A 13,874-nucleotide genomic window follows, 5' to 3' on the forward strand; every position below is an offset into this window, starting at 1 on the left:
ATAACGTAGGGGGTGGGGTAAGTGAGCACTTAGTTGTCACACAATATAATTATCAGACTAAAGTATGCGGAAGGGGTGACTGTTCAAGGCTAAGTGGAAATAACGGTCAGGCTCTAGTTCCACGTGGGAAAATGACTATTGAGTTCTTTGTACGCTGGAAGTTCTGTATGCATTTATTGGCACAATATACAGAACCCATCTGGAGACACAGCAGCTCCATCAATGAGCCTATCACCTGGTGAACCCAGCACTGGTGAGAAAGGTTATTGGGTTTTCATACGCATGCGGGTGGAAGGTTAGTCTATACTTCCCAACATATTGGAAACAGAAAGAGGGACAAAAAGATTTGCCACGCAGAGCACAGTGAATTCTTTTGACCACGCCAATTTTGTGACCACCTAATTACCATGTCCATTTTACAAAATTTGGCAAGTTATGAAAGTTTGAACACATTTCTGTGTTTTTTAAGAGTTATTACAGTTTTGCTAATGAAGGTGAATTTCCCTGTGTCTTAGTTCTTACAAAAGTATCTTAAGTATCTTTTCTCTGCCAAGAGCCAATTAAGTTAGAAACTTTGTATCTTTTTCTGGCTGTTCAGTGCAGGAGATAAAGGAGAAAGTTGGGACATTTCAGTAACAAACCCGGGACTGCAGGCTGAGCTGTCAAAATCGGGACAATTGTGAGGTATGGTTTTACTAAACTCATTGGTAATAAAGCACGTTCAGTGTACTAAGTGTGCTTTGTGAATTATTTCCGAGAGACTCATAGAACCTCAAGTAAAACACCATGTAAGAATCACGCAGATATGCGAGCACAATTGTTGGTTGGTGCAAGGTGCAAAGTGTTTGTTAAAAAATTTAACAAATTGCCAACTCCAATGCTCTTTAAGGGCTCTTAATCACGAGCGTTTTAACCTACGCTCCCCTGCGTTCCGTTTTTCGGCGTTCAGGGGAGGGGAGCGCAGGAATAGACGCATTTCATTTTTTCAAATGGGGCTGTACTCACACAGGCACATGTAGGCGCTGAACACAGGTTGAGACGCAACATGCTGCATTTTTCCTGCGTTCGGCGCCTACACGCGCCTGTGTGAGTACAGGCCCATTGGAAAAAATGAAATGCGTCTATTCCTGCGCTCCCCTGTGTCTGAACGCCGAAAAACGTAATGCAGGGGAGTGCAGGTAAAAACGCTCGTGAGTAAGAGCCCTAAAAGATCAATGATTTCCTTGCCTAAAGAAACATTTACTCCAGTTTAACTCCAGTCTCCCCTATAGTGTCCTTAACTAAACATATCTCTGGATCTTCACTGAGAGTTGAGATATAGATGAGATCCATAGCTTTCTTTCCAGCACAATGGAACACACATAGGGGCAAATTCACTAAGATTCGTAGTTGCGCCAGTGTCCGCTTCGCCGCACTTCACCAGGCATATTTTCGCCAGCGCTACGCAAATTCACTAAAATCCAAAGTTGCGCTCAGGGGAAGCGTAAGGTTGCGAAGTTGCGCTAGCGTTAATTCGCCAAGCAAAGTGAAGTTACGCTAGCGATGCTTAATTTGCATACGGCGCCACATTGAAGTTACAATGGAGGTATATGTAGCTGCACTACACAAGCCTGGGAAACCTTTAAAACACCAAATAAAATTTTTATTTTGCCCTACACATGTGCCCACTGTATAGTTAAGGTGCCATGAGTTAGGAAATGTAGGGGGGAAGGAGGGGAGCCCCAAAAAATGTTGGCCCTTGCAATAAATATCTCACCCTAGTTTTTATCGCAACTATTTTATCAGATGGATTCGTGGCCCTATACTTACAGTATATTCTAAATGTTACTTTGTGTGCCCCAGCTAGATCATGCACCCTGGCAGGACTTTAATTACCATGTGTGCCAAATGCTGCAATATGCAATAAATACATATCACAGTGTTCCATATACAGGCTGCAGTGATTGTTCTGAACAGGGATCCACCTGTTGCCAACACACCTATCATAAGCATAAGGGATTGAGTATATAGAAAGCAACTCTAATATTACTAACTGAAGTTGGTCAGAATTCCTGGTTCTGCCCATATGCTAGTACTGGCATGTACACTAACAGGCATCGGCTTAGCTGTGGCTGGCTGTCACGGACAACTCATTTACATTTATAAAGTGAGTGTCTCATTTACATATTAAAGAAATAACTAATTTGCATTTTAGGTGAGCGGCACATTTACATTTTAAGGGCTCTTACAGACAAGCGTTTGAAGCTGCGCTCCCCATCATTCTGTTTTTATGCTTTCAGCCGCAGGGGAACGCAGGAGTAGATGCATTCAGTTTTTTTCAATGGGGCTGTACTCACACAGGCGCATGTAGGCGCCGAACGCAGGTTGAGACGCAACATGCTTAATATTTCCTGTGTTCGGCACCTACATGCGCCTGTGTGAGTACAGCCCCATTGAAAAAAACTGAATGCATCTACTCCTGCGTTCCCCTGCGGCTGAAAGCATAAAAAAAGAATGTAGGGGAGCGCAGCTTCAAACGCTCGTCTCTAAGAGCCCTAAAGCAAGCGGCCCATCAGGAATTTGCTCGAACCTAGGCCCGGATTCGTGGCGAGACCACAAAGGCCCAGGCCTAGGGCGGCAAAATATTAGGGGGAAGCTCCCCGGCGATCTGGTGCATGGTGTGCATGTGCACTCATGGGGAAGAGAGGTATACAGGCGGGTGCTAGGACCACACGGCCTCGGGCCTGCCCACTAAATCTGGCGCTGCACGGCTGCCTGTGTTTGTGTAAGCGTTGGGCCCTTTAGTAACAGATCATGTGAATAAAGCTTCTATAACATTCACCTAGAAAAGCTGCATTGCGTGCATTTAAATGAAGTTTATCATTTCGCATGAGAAATCAGAGACTTTTTAATGAATGCAAGTTGCCAGGCGGTGATGCTTACAAACCAAATGCATCTAAAATAAATGCAGTGAAGCCCTGTTAGTTGCATACCTCCCAACTGTCCTGTTTTTAGAGGGACAGTCCCTCTTTTGACAGCTCAACCTGCAGTCCCCCATTTCTACTGGAAAGTCCAGTTTTTCTCTGCACTGGAACAGCCAGAAAAAGAAACAAAGTTTCTAACTTAATTGACTTTTGGCAGAGAGCCCAGAACAGCAACAGAAGATTAGATACATTTGTAACAATTCAAATGTATCTAGATAAGCAAATAAGTAATTGTAACAATAAAAGATAACAGGTCCCTTGGGAAAAGTTAGTCTCACAGCTTAAAGGGCAATTCACCTTCATTAGCAAAACTGTAATAACTGGAAAAAAAACACAGAAAGTTCAAACTTTTCTAACCTGCAAAATTTTGTAAAATGAACACGGTAATTAGGGGGTGTGACCACAAAAATTTTCGTGGCCAGAAAAAAATCGCCACACTACACGCAGCAACTTTTTTGTCCCTCTTTTTATTTCCAAAATGTTGGGAGGTATATAGTTGGATTATATAGAAATGTCCCTTTCTAGTCTCTGCTTCCTCAGTTGAAAAATTGGGCACCAGCAGTTCAGAAAAAGACAAACAAAACTGCTGGGGATTGCACTTACGTTTACAAATGACTTTAAAGCCACATAAGAATTTAAATGAATGTATATAGGATTGCCAATAAGTCTATGGGATACAGGGCCATCCCATAATTCAATTCTTTTTGGATAACAGGTTTCCAGATAACAGATCCCATGCCTGTATTGCTTTTAGTCACACAAAGAATGACAAGCAAATGGCTTGCTTATACTCTATAATACAGTACACTAACACACACAATCCAACAGTTTTTCAAACTTAAGGGCTCTTACAGATGAGCGTTTTTACCTGCGCTCCCCTGCGTTCCGTTTTTCTGCGTTCAGCTGCAGGGGAGCGCAGGGATAGACGCATTACATTTTATCCAATGGGGCTGTACTCACACAGGCGCGTGTAGGCGCCGAACACAGGAAAAATGCAGCATGTTGTGTCTAATCCTGCGTTCGGCGCCTACACGCGCCTGTGTGAGTACAGCCCCATTGGAAAAAATGAAATGCGTCTATCCCTGCGCTCCCCTGCGGCTGAACGCATAAAAATGGAACGCAGGGGAGCGCAGGTAAAAACGCTCGTCTGTAAGAGCCCTTACAGACACCAAGAAAGCTCACAGACAGGAGTCATTCAATCTCACTCTCACACCCCCAAACTGGATTCACTGGATCAGTGTCGATGAGCTGCTTCTCGTGCCTCACTCTGCTCCCAGAGCACTGGTCATGTGACCTGCATTCCTTTCTCACAGCCTAAGCTGCTTCAGGGAAGGCAGAAATCATGTCATGCTGAACAGTGAGGATCATATTAGAAACACCCTATCATGATGCATTTATCTTAGAAACATATTAAATGACAGTGCTGATAAATAAAAGTTATAACAGTACTTAGTCACTGACTTACAGGGCTCTGGTAATGAGCTGATTTATGGCTGACCTGGGTGCTGCTTTCACTGCTCGCAGCTAGGGTTGCCACCTTTTCTGGAAAAAAAATACCGGCCTTCCTATATTTTTGCCGTTTTCCCTATTAATAACATTGGCATCAAGCATCATTTTTACTGGCCTACTTGCAGCATTCACATAAATAAATCAGGCTTAGGGCTCTTACACATGGGTGTTTTGTCCTGCACTCCTCTGCGTTCCACTTTCTTCCGTTCAGCCGCAGGGGAGCGCAGGAGTAAATGCACTCAATTATTGTCAAGGGGGCTGTATTCACACAGAGACATTTAAGCACCTAATGCAGGTGGAATGCAACATGCTGCATCCCACCTGCGTTTGGCACTTACATGCCTCAGTGTGAGTACAGCCCCCTTGACAAGAGTGTGTTTACTCCTGCGCTCCCCTGCGGCTGAATGGAGGGGAGCACAGGAAAAAAATGGCCACGTGTAAGGGTAGGACTACATGAACGATTCTGACGCGATCCGATGCGCTGCGACACGCTGCGTCTGCATCCGACAGACGTGTCGCGTAAGATCAACGCTGCTTCGCCATGCGACAATTCTATTATTTACCTTATTTTTGACGCATGCGTTTTGTCGCAGCGCGTCAGATTGCGAGGAAAACGCTCGTGGAGTCCTACCCTAGAGCCCTTTAAAATATGCAGGCTAAAAAATTCTCTACAGCAGCGTAGCAACTGACTTCCAGCTTAGGAAAAAGTCTGGTCAGAAGACGTGGCGTATGCAAGTAGGATAAAGCTGAGGGCATGCCGCCATATTGCCCTTATTCTGAAGACACAGCACAACCGGAAGCAGATATTCATTGTGTTATTTTTTTATAAAGCATTAAAAATAGTTAACATTGTGTTGGAAGGAGGAGGTACTAGAGGGGGCTATAATGTTTTTTTTTTAACTTTAAAATTTTTAGTGTTACTGGCCCTTTAAGAAGTGCTGCAAATATCCAGGTTCATATAAGTGCGGAGGATGTGAGCAATGCAAATATATTTCTGATTCCAAAACTTTTGTGACTATGGTAAAACCTGGGAAACCAAACGTCACATAAGCTGCAACATGACTTTCGTTGTTTATTTATTCACGTTTCTGTGGCATGAAATACATACAAGACCAGGGTCGGACTGTGCCAGCGGGACACTGGGAAAAAACACGGTGGGCCAGACCCGATCCTGCACTCACTTTGGTCTCACTGCAGCGCCAGAAAATGCATGTATATGCGTGCGTTCAAGCGCATGAACGGGGGGTGGTGGTGCAGGATGTATCTGGGGCACAGAAACAGGGCCAGCCCAGACTCGCTCCTGCACTTACTCTGGTCTCACTGCAATGCTGGAAAACGTAGGTACGCACATGAGCCAATTAACAGACACAGTTGTGTCTTTTGCTTCCACACTTCTTCCTGTTACAGTTAGAGTTGAAGTATTTCTGGTCAGGTGATCTCTGAGGCAGCACACAGACCATCACAAAATGGTGGCTCAAGGCAAGAGATGTAAAAGGACAATGTTTACTTAAATATATATTCCAGTTTGATAAGATTCTTTAATATGCCACTTACTATGATATAATCTGTTGCATAAATATTCATTTTAGGGGTATAGTTTTACTTTGATAATCAAACAGTACCTGTATGTGATCCAAATTAAGATAATTAATCCTCATTGGAGCAAACCCAGCCTATTGGGTTTATTTAATGATTAAATGATAGTAGACAAGGTATGAAGATCCAAATTAAGGAAAGATCCGTTATCAAGAAAACCCCATATCCCGAGAAAACCCCATGTCCCATACCTGTACTGAAACAAGCCAATACCTATTATCTTATGTGCCTCTAATTCTTTAGCTGGGTTCTGCTTAGCTGGAGACCTTGAGGCCTTGCAAGAAAGGTCAGACGCCTCCAACTAGGAGCTGATTCTCAACTGCCGTCCTGATTCTAAATTCCCAGCAGTGAGACAATGGCTACTTTATGAAAGCAAGGAAGCAGAGATAACATGAATAAATATTTGTAGAAGTTCCAGAAGTAAACTATTTACACTGTTATGTAATACTAAATTGTTTCAGGTGGCAAATAGCAATATTCCATTGCAAGTAAGTATACGTAATTACAGCCATGATTCACATTTTCTTTTCCTGCCTTACACCATTATTACACACCTACATTATCAGTAAATGCTATAAAGGAGTGGTTTTATTTCTGCCTCTCTTTATACTCTATACGCCTGGAAGATTATGAAACCAGCCATAAATTGTAATGATTTACCACTCTGCAATATCAGTACATTCAAGCCAACCTTCATCCAGTAGCTTGTGTCTTTGCCAGTATCTCTTTAAAGAGGTAAACCTTATATACCATAGGTATGGGACCTGTTATCCAGAATCCTTGGGACCAGAGGTTTTCCGTATAAGTGACCTCTCCATAATTTGGATCCCTATGCTTTAAGTCTACTATAATAATCAGATAAACAGTAAATAAAGGATTATTTTTGCCACCAATAACGGTTAAATAAAGCGAAGTTAGGATCAAGTGAAACTTATTGTGTTATTATTACAGAGATAAAAAGGAAACAATTTTTAAAAATGTGAATTATTGTAATTATTTAATTAAAATGGAGTCTAAGACCATTCTGTCATTCAGAGCTTTCTGGATAATAGGGATCCCATACTTGTACAGTATTAGCCCATACAGAATAGTAAACTCCATTGCGTGGCTCATCTGTGGGTATTGAGATCTGTTCTTCTTTCTTCACTCCAAACATACAGGCAGGTTAACGGTCTCCTGAGGTAACTGACCCTACTGTATCCGATTCTTGTTTCTTTGGGGGATAAGAGCAGAATAGCTGCTTTGATTAAAGGAAATCTATACCCCCAAAATTAATATTTAAGCAACAGATAGTTTATATCAAATTAATTGATAAAAAAATGATCCCAGGGGGTGGCCCTTATTTTTTAAAATGCCAATATTCCATTGAGGATTACCCAAAGACACATACTACTAAAAAAGTATATTATTATGAAAATGGTTTATTTACATGAAGCAGGGTTTTACATATGAGCTGTTTTATGCAATATCTTTTTATAGAGACCTACATTGTATCGGGGGGTATAGTTTTCCTTTAAGGCTGCGCTTGGGACAAATAGCAATCCCTAAAGAGGAGATATACATTAAGGTGTTATAGTGGCAGTTCGTAGTTCATCTGAGCCGTGCAACCTGCCCTGTCACTAGATACAACACAAAAACTTTTGCTTTCAAATAAAATGATACAAATCTCTTCCTGCCTGCATTGTGAGGCAGGAAGCCAACAGGGGGTGCTCTTTATCACTTCAATGTTTGGAAGTGTTATTTGAACACATTTGTTTTTTTGCAAAAGTAAAAATATTCACAATGGAGTGCACTCTTTGTGTTTTGTAAATAACATTAAACTGAAGGTGTGTTCAACACTGTGCTTCAATTGAACTCAGTTTGGATACTCGGTTTTAGAATCCGGCATTGGGTCGAGTACCTTGGAATCACTGCAAAGCAGTCAAGTTAGAGTCCTGCATCGGGTTGGGTACCCGTGAAATACCAGCAATGTGGTCGGGTTTCGGGCTAAAAGTCAAAAAGTCAGATTCCTTGGCCGTGCAGGCAAGTCCGTAGGTAACCCAGCTGGGTACCCAACAAAGGTGAGGGCTTGATCCCACCCACCTTTGTGGTTCTTCCAGTTTTTAAATTTTTTTGGGAAGATTCGGCACCAAAGTGATATTCACATGTCCCCCGGGACAGAAGGTTAGTTGGCCTATTGAGTGTCAAGTAGTGGGAACATGTTGGTCAAATTGTGGGTTGCATAAAATGGACTCGCACAGGACTGTAAAGCTGGCCATTGACGCAAAGATCCGATCGTACGAATCATCGTACAATCGGACTTTCTCATCTCCCGACCTGCCACTAACCATTCCGATCAAATAAATTACAAAAGAACAGATCGGCCGATGTTCTGCCCCTGACAGCAATCGTACGAAAGTTATGTCCAACCAAAGCTGGTGACAGTCTCCCTCTGAAAATCGTATGATCAGCAATACACGCAGAGATATTATCGGCAGCCGGCAGAAATCTTTTAACCTGTCCGATCGACCAAACGACTGATCTCCGCCGTACGAAAAATGCCGGGACTCTCCACACTCGGTTTGAAAATCTTACAAATCCTCGATTCGTATGATCAGATCTTTGCGTCTATGGCCAGCTTAAGTCAAGTAATGGCGGAAAGTCCCCAATTCCCTGACCATGTGGGCGGTTTGCAGGTACCCTGCCTGACTATCCGAGTCAACTGCAGATTTGCAATCCTCTCCACGCTCTGCGTGAAAATTTATGAAGTTGATCAGCCTCCGGAGTGACTTCACTTTAGGTTTTCTCAGATCTGTTAGTTGGTTTAGAGGTGGAGGTAGGGTGGGGAGGGGATGAGCATATAGAAGGTTTGGGTTGGGCACAGGTATGCGGATCCGGACCCGCACAGGTTTTTTTTTTTTTTTTTTTGCTTTTATATTTAATGTATAGTAGAGAACAGCAATCAATTAATATTTCATTCATGATTTGCTACTATTTGCTAAATCAATTGCGGCATGCCACACATATAGCAACAGGGTGCATGAGGCACGTAAGGTGAGGGGAGACTTCATTACAGATAAGAGTTAAGAGTTAGGCCAAGTTCTGTTTGGGTAAATCAGGACTGGTCCGTTTACTAAAGTGCGGTAAATCTGACTTTAAGTTTCCGCATGTTATCGCTGAGAATATTTTTACGCCAGAATATTCGCAGCGACTAAGTTTACTAAACAGCGATGCGCTCAGAAGTCATTGCGATCACTTCCGGTAACTACGTTAAGGAACCAGCTTACGTTAGCGGTAATTTTAGCGAATTGCGAATTTTCTGGCGAAAAATTACGTTTTTGCGAATATTTATGCTATAAAATAGTCTTGTTTTATGGCGGTTATTATGGCAATTTTTACTGTGACATTTATGGCCAGAAATGCATCTTCAAAACTTATAAACTTTATTGACTGATGATTATACCATCCAACAACATCACCAGAGTAACACCAATCAAACATTTATGCATCATATAAACCCTTCTGCCAATAGAATCATAGGAAATGATACCAGTCAATCTCTTTGCTTCATAGAAATGCACAGTTTAATGTAGCCAATCCCAATGAAACCAAAAAGTGTAGAGGCTGACGAATCCTTGGACTGTGATGCCGCTGCCAATAATACGACTCTGAGCTGAAACTGCTGCTGTTGCACCAGATAGAAGCAGAAGCCAAAACATCCTGTCAGCAATAGCTGCAGATCTCTCTCCTCTCAGCAAAGAATGATGGGTAAAAAAAAAACATTATTATGGGATATTTCCTGCCCCTTAAGAATTTTCTGGCGGAAAAAATACTTTTACGCCACTTCATATGTGGCGGTAAAAGTTTGCGAATATTCTGGCGTTAATTTTGTCTTTAGCACATTTCGCTGTTTAGTAATCCATGCGTTAATGTGTACGTAGCGTTATTTTCAGCAAATGCGATAACTGGCGAACAATTATTCTAGCGCAAGAAAATTCGCAAATTTATATTTACCGCAGGTTAGTAAACTGGCGATAACATATTTGGCGAAAATTCTGTCTATATATTGTGCGAATATTTTTAACGCACTTTAGTAAACGGACCCCATAGAAAGGATTAGTTAGTCCATATGCATTTACCTGCATTGGCCAAATTTCACCTACCATCATGATAAGAAATTCATGCTGCGTTGTGACAAGAGGGCAATTTGTTTAAATGACTTGGGTTTTAATTTACTTTATTATAAAGATACCTTTTAATTGTGACTCTCCCAGTATTTGTGCAGACTTAATGGGGTTGTTCAACTTCAGGTTAACGTTTAGTATAGGTATGATGATAGGGTTGCTCCCTCACCCCTTTCAAACCGAACACATATGAAATCCACAACCTGCATGACTAATTAGCAATTCATTTAGATGCATGGCTGCACATAAATCAGTTCAGTCTGCAGCATGCATCTGAGGGTAGAACTACACAGGTGTTTCGACATCCGATACCTTCTGTTCCGACGAGAGGAATCGCAAGCGTCAAGTCGTATTGCGCCACATCTAAGTTAATAGGAATGTCGGCTGTTGTTTCAGCATGCAGACGTCAGATGAAGACGCAACATGCAATGTTTGAATCAGGCAGTCGTGTTATATGCACGCTGCAACAACGTCCGACATTCCTTTAACTTACCTTAGATTCGGTGCACCATGAATCATACGATCCCAGGGGGCGGTCCTTATTTAATTTTTTTTTAAATGGCAGTTTCTATTTAAGATATAATGGCACATACTACTAAAAATGTATATTATTATTATAAAAATGGTTTATTTACATGAAGCAGGGTTTTACATACTAGGGGTATAGTATTCCTTTAAGGGTCAGGCCACACTAGCAGATTTGGGGAGATTAGTCACCCCAGCGACATATCTCCTCTTCTTCAGGGCGACAATCTACCAAAACTGCCTTCCCCCATGAGGCAACTTTGGGCGACTCCGGAAACGAAGCGGCTCGTGTGCCTTCCCCCCCCCTTCCAGGGGGAAGGCAGTTCAGGGAGATTGTCGCCCCCGAAGAAGAGATATGTCGCTGGAGCGACTTATGTCCCCGAATCTGCTTGTGTGGCATGACCTTAAGGGTCTGGCCACACAGGCAGATTCGGGGAGATTAGTCGCACAGAATCTCCTCTTCTTCGCGGCGACTAATCTCCCCGATCTGCCTTCCGCCGGCTAAAATGTAATTCGCCTGGGGGTAGGCACACGGAGCGCTTTGGTTTCCGAAGTCCCCCAAAGTTTCCTTGTGAGGCAATTACTGGCGACTTCGGAAAAACGAAGCATTCCATGTGCCTGCCCCAAGGCGATTTACATTTTAGCCGGCGGAAGGCAGATCGGGGAGCTTAGTCACCGTGAAGAAGAGAAGATTTGTCGCCTGGCGACTAATCTCACCAAATCTGCCTGTGTGGCCAAACCCTAATGACTCAAACACAGAGATCCAATACAAAGCATACAAATGCTAAACATGGAGAATTCTACCTTTAGCTATTTGAAATTGGCCAGGGCCCCAATGGGATTGTGCAAGACTTCTAGGCCACACATTTTGCTAGACTCTTGTACGGTCAGTATCCCATATGGAGAAAGCTATTGGAGGAAAAAAATACTAATAGAGTAAATAACCAGCAGCTGCTCAGCATGCCAGTAGTAAAGCATACCTCCCAACATTTGTGAAATAGAAAGAGGGACAAAAAGATTTTCTATGCATAGCCCATGCCCATTTTTGTGGCCACACCCCCTAATTGCCATGTTCATTTACAAATTTCACAGGTTATTAACGTTTGAACACATTTCTGTGGTTTTTACATGTTTACAGTTTTGCTAATGAAGGTGAATTGCCCTTTAAGCTGCAAGTCACAGTTTCCCAAGAGACCTGCTTATCGTAAATTGTTACAATTACTTATTTGCTTAACTTAAATAGTAACAGAAGTATCCTAGTGCACCTGCCATGTATTCTGGGCTCTCTGCCAAAAGCCAATTAAGTCAGAAACATTGTATCCGTTTCAGGCTGTTTAGTGCAGGAGATCAAAGAGAAAGTCAGGACATTTCAGTAACAATCCAGGACTGCGGGTTGAGCTGTCAAAATCGGGACTGTCCCTCGAAAACAGCACAGTTAGGAAGTATGGTAAAGCCAACCCAGTAAGATCCAGAGAAAAGTCATTTTCCTGACTGCACCACAGAGGCGAGTGGTTGAGGAAACAGATAAGCGAGTAAGACGTAAATAACTCAATCAAACGTTTCCATCACTTTAGTGCACATTTATTTAAGATCAGGAATTGTTTAAAAAATAGCATAGTAAATAGTACATCAGCATTAAGGCCATCTAGGGTAAAAAAAAACATAGAAATATATTTGCTGTACAAAGTCGTGTAAATGTGTTCTCAAACAGGCACTTGAGAGTGAATATGAAGATTCTGTAAGTACAGCTTAAAAACTGCTCAGATCTTGAAATCTAGAAAAAAATATTTTGTTGTTGGCAGAGGAACTCTTACATAGATAAAAACGGTCAACAGGAATTTTCAGTAGCCAACAACAAGCCTTTGGGAAAGCATAATATTTAGAGCAATGTTCAATGGAGGGCTCATTAAAAAAATAAAATCACAATAAACTTCCAGAGGTAAGAGAACTTACAATCTGACTTGCCCCAAAAGCAGATATGTTCATGTAATCTTAAAGTTTGCCTTCCAAATGCTTCTTTTTCAGTTCAAATGCTTCTAGATAGTACCAGAAATAAAAACTTCTTAAAATTAAATTTTTGACAATTTTTTCAGTATTTTAATTTTTCAGCTTCTACTTTCTCCACGGAGGAGCTCTGGAATGGAGGAGGGGGGGGGGGTTCACGGACTCTCTAAACTATTCTAATTTGATACATTTATTATCTTTGTCCCTGCTGAGAGGAATCCCTTAGTTTCACCAAAGGCCAAAAAATAAATAAATACAAAAAAAATACAGAAACCGATTGCAAAATTCTATTTCTGGTGTTATATCTGAAAACAAGTATTTGGAAGGTTAAAAAACCCTTTAAAGCAAAGCTGAACTTAAAGCCAATTCATTTCATTTTCAACACAGTCAATTGTTGTACAACTGAGCCTGCTTAAAGGAACAGTAATATCAAAAATATATATCAAAGTAATAAAAATATAATGCAGTGTTGCTCTGCACTGGTAAAGACATTACAGTATGACACCTAGTGGTCAACATTGAATATACATCTGATATAAAGCAATAGAACAACTGTTTATACATATACGTGTGTGAGTGTATTATATGTATATGCTAACAGGGAAAGGATAAGTAAACCTTTAAAATAAGTGAATGTAAAATTGATGAGTGTTATTCATTGCACTCTTTTGCAATTTATATTCATTATTTCTTTTATTTTAAGGGATACATGTACTGTTATATGAATTTATTTTGTGAGACAGTTTAAAAAAATTAACATTAGAAACATGTCTCACATCTTTCCTAAGCAGAACAGACCAGCTTCTTTCTCCTGGCAATTTCCAGGATTACTTATGGTCAGAAATGGACCAGCAGATGGCACTGTTGTGAAAAAAAAAAATCAGATTAAAAGGACATAAATCCCTTTAATATTTTGGAATAAAAAAATTCATATAAATTGCAAAAGTGCTTATAATAACACTCTCATCAATTTTACCTTCACTTATTTTAAAGGTTTATTAATTCTTAAGTGCTGCATTTTTTACCGGCCTGAAAACACGGCGCTAAATGGCCTCACACATCCTTCCCCAATGGAGTGAACTTTACAAGCTACTACTGTCTGACAAGCCTGGAA

Source organism: Xenopus laevis, chromosome 5L (assembly GCF_017654675.1).
Source record: "Xenopus laevis strain J_2021 chromosome 5L, Xenopus_laevis_v10.1, whole genome shotgun sequence".
NCBI classification, from domain to species: Eukaryota; Metazoa; Chordata; class Amphibia; order Anura; family Pipidae; genus Xenopus; species Xenopus laevis.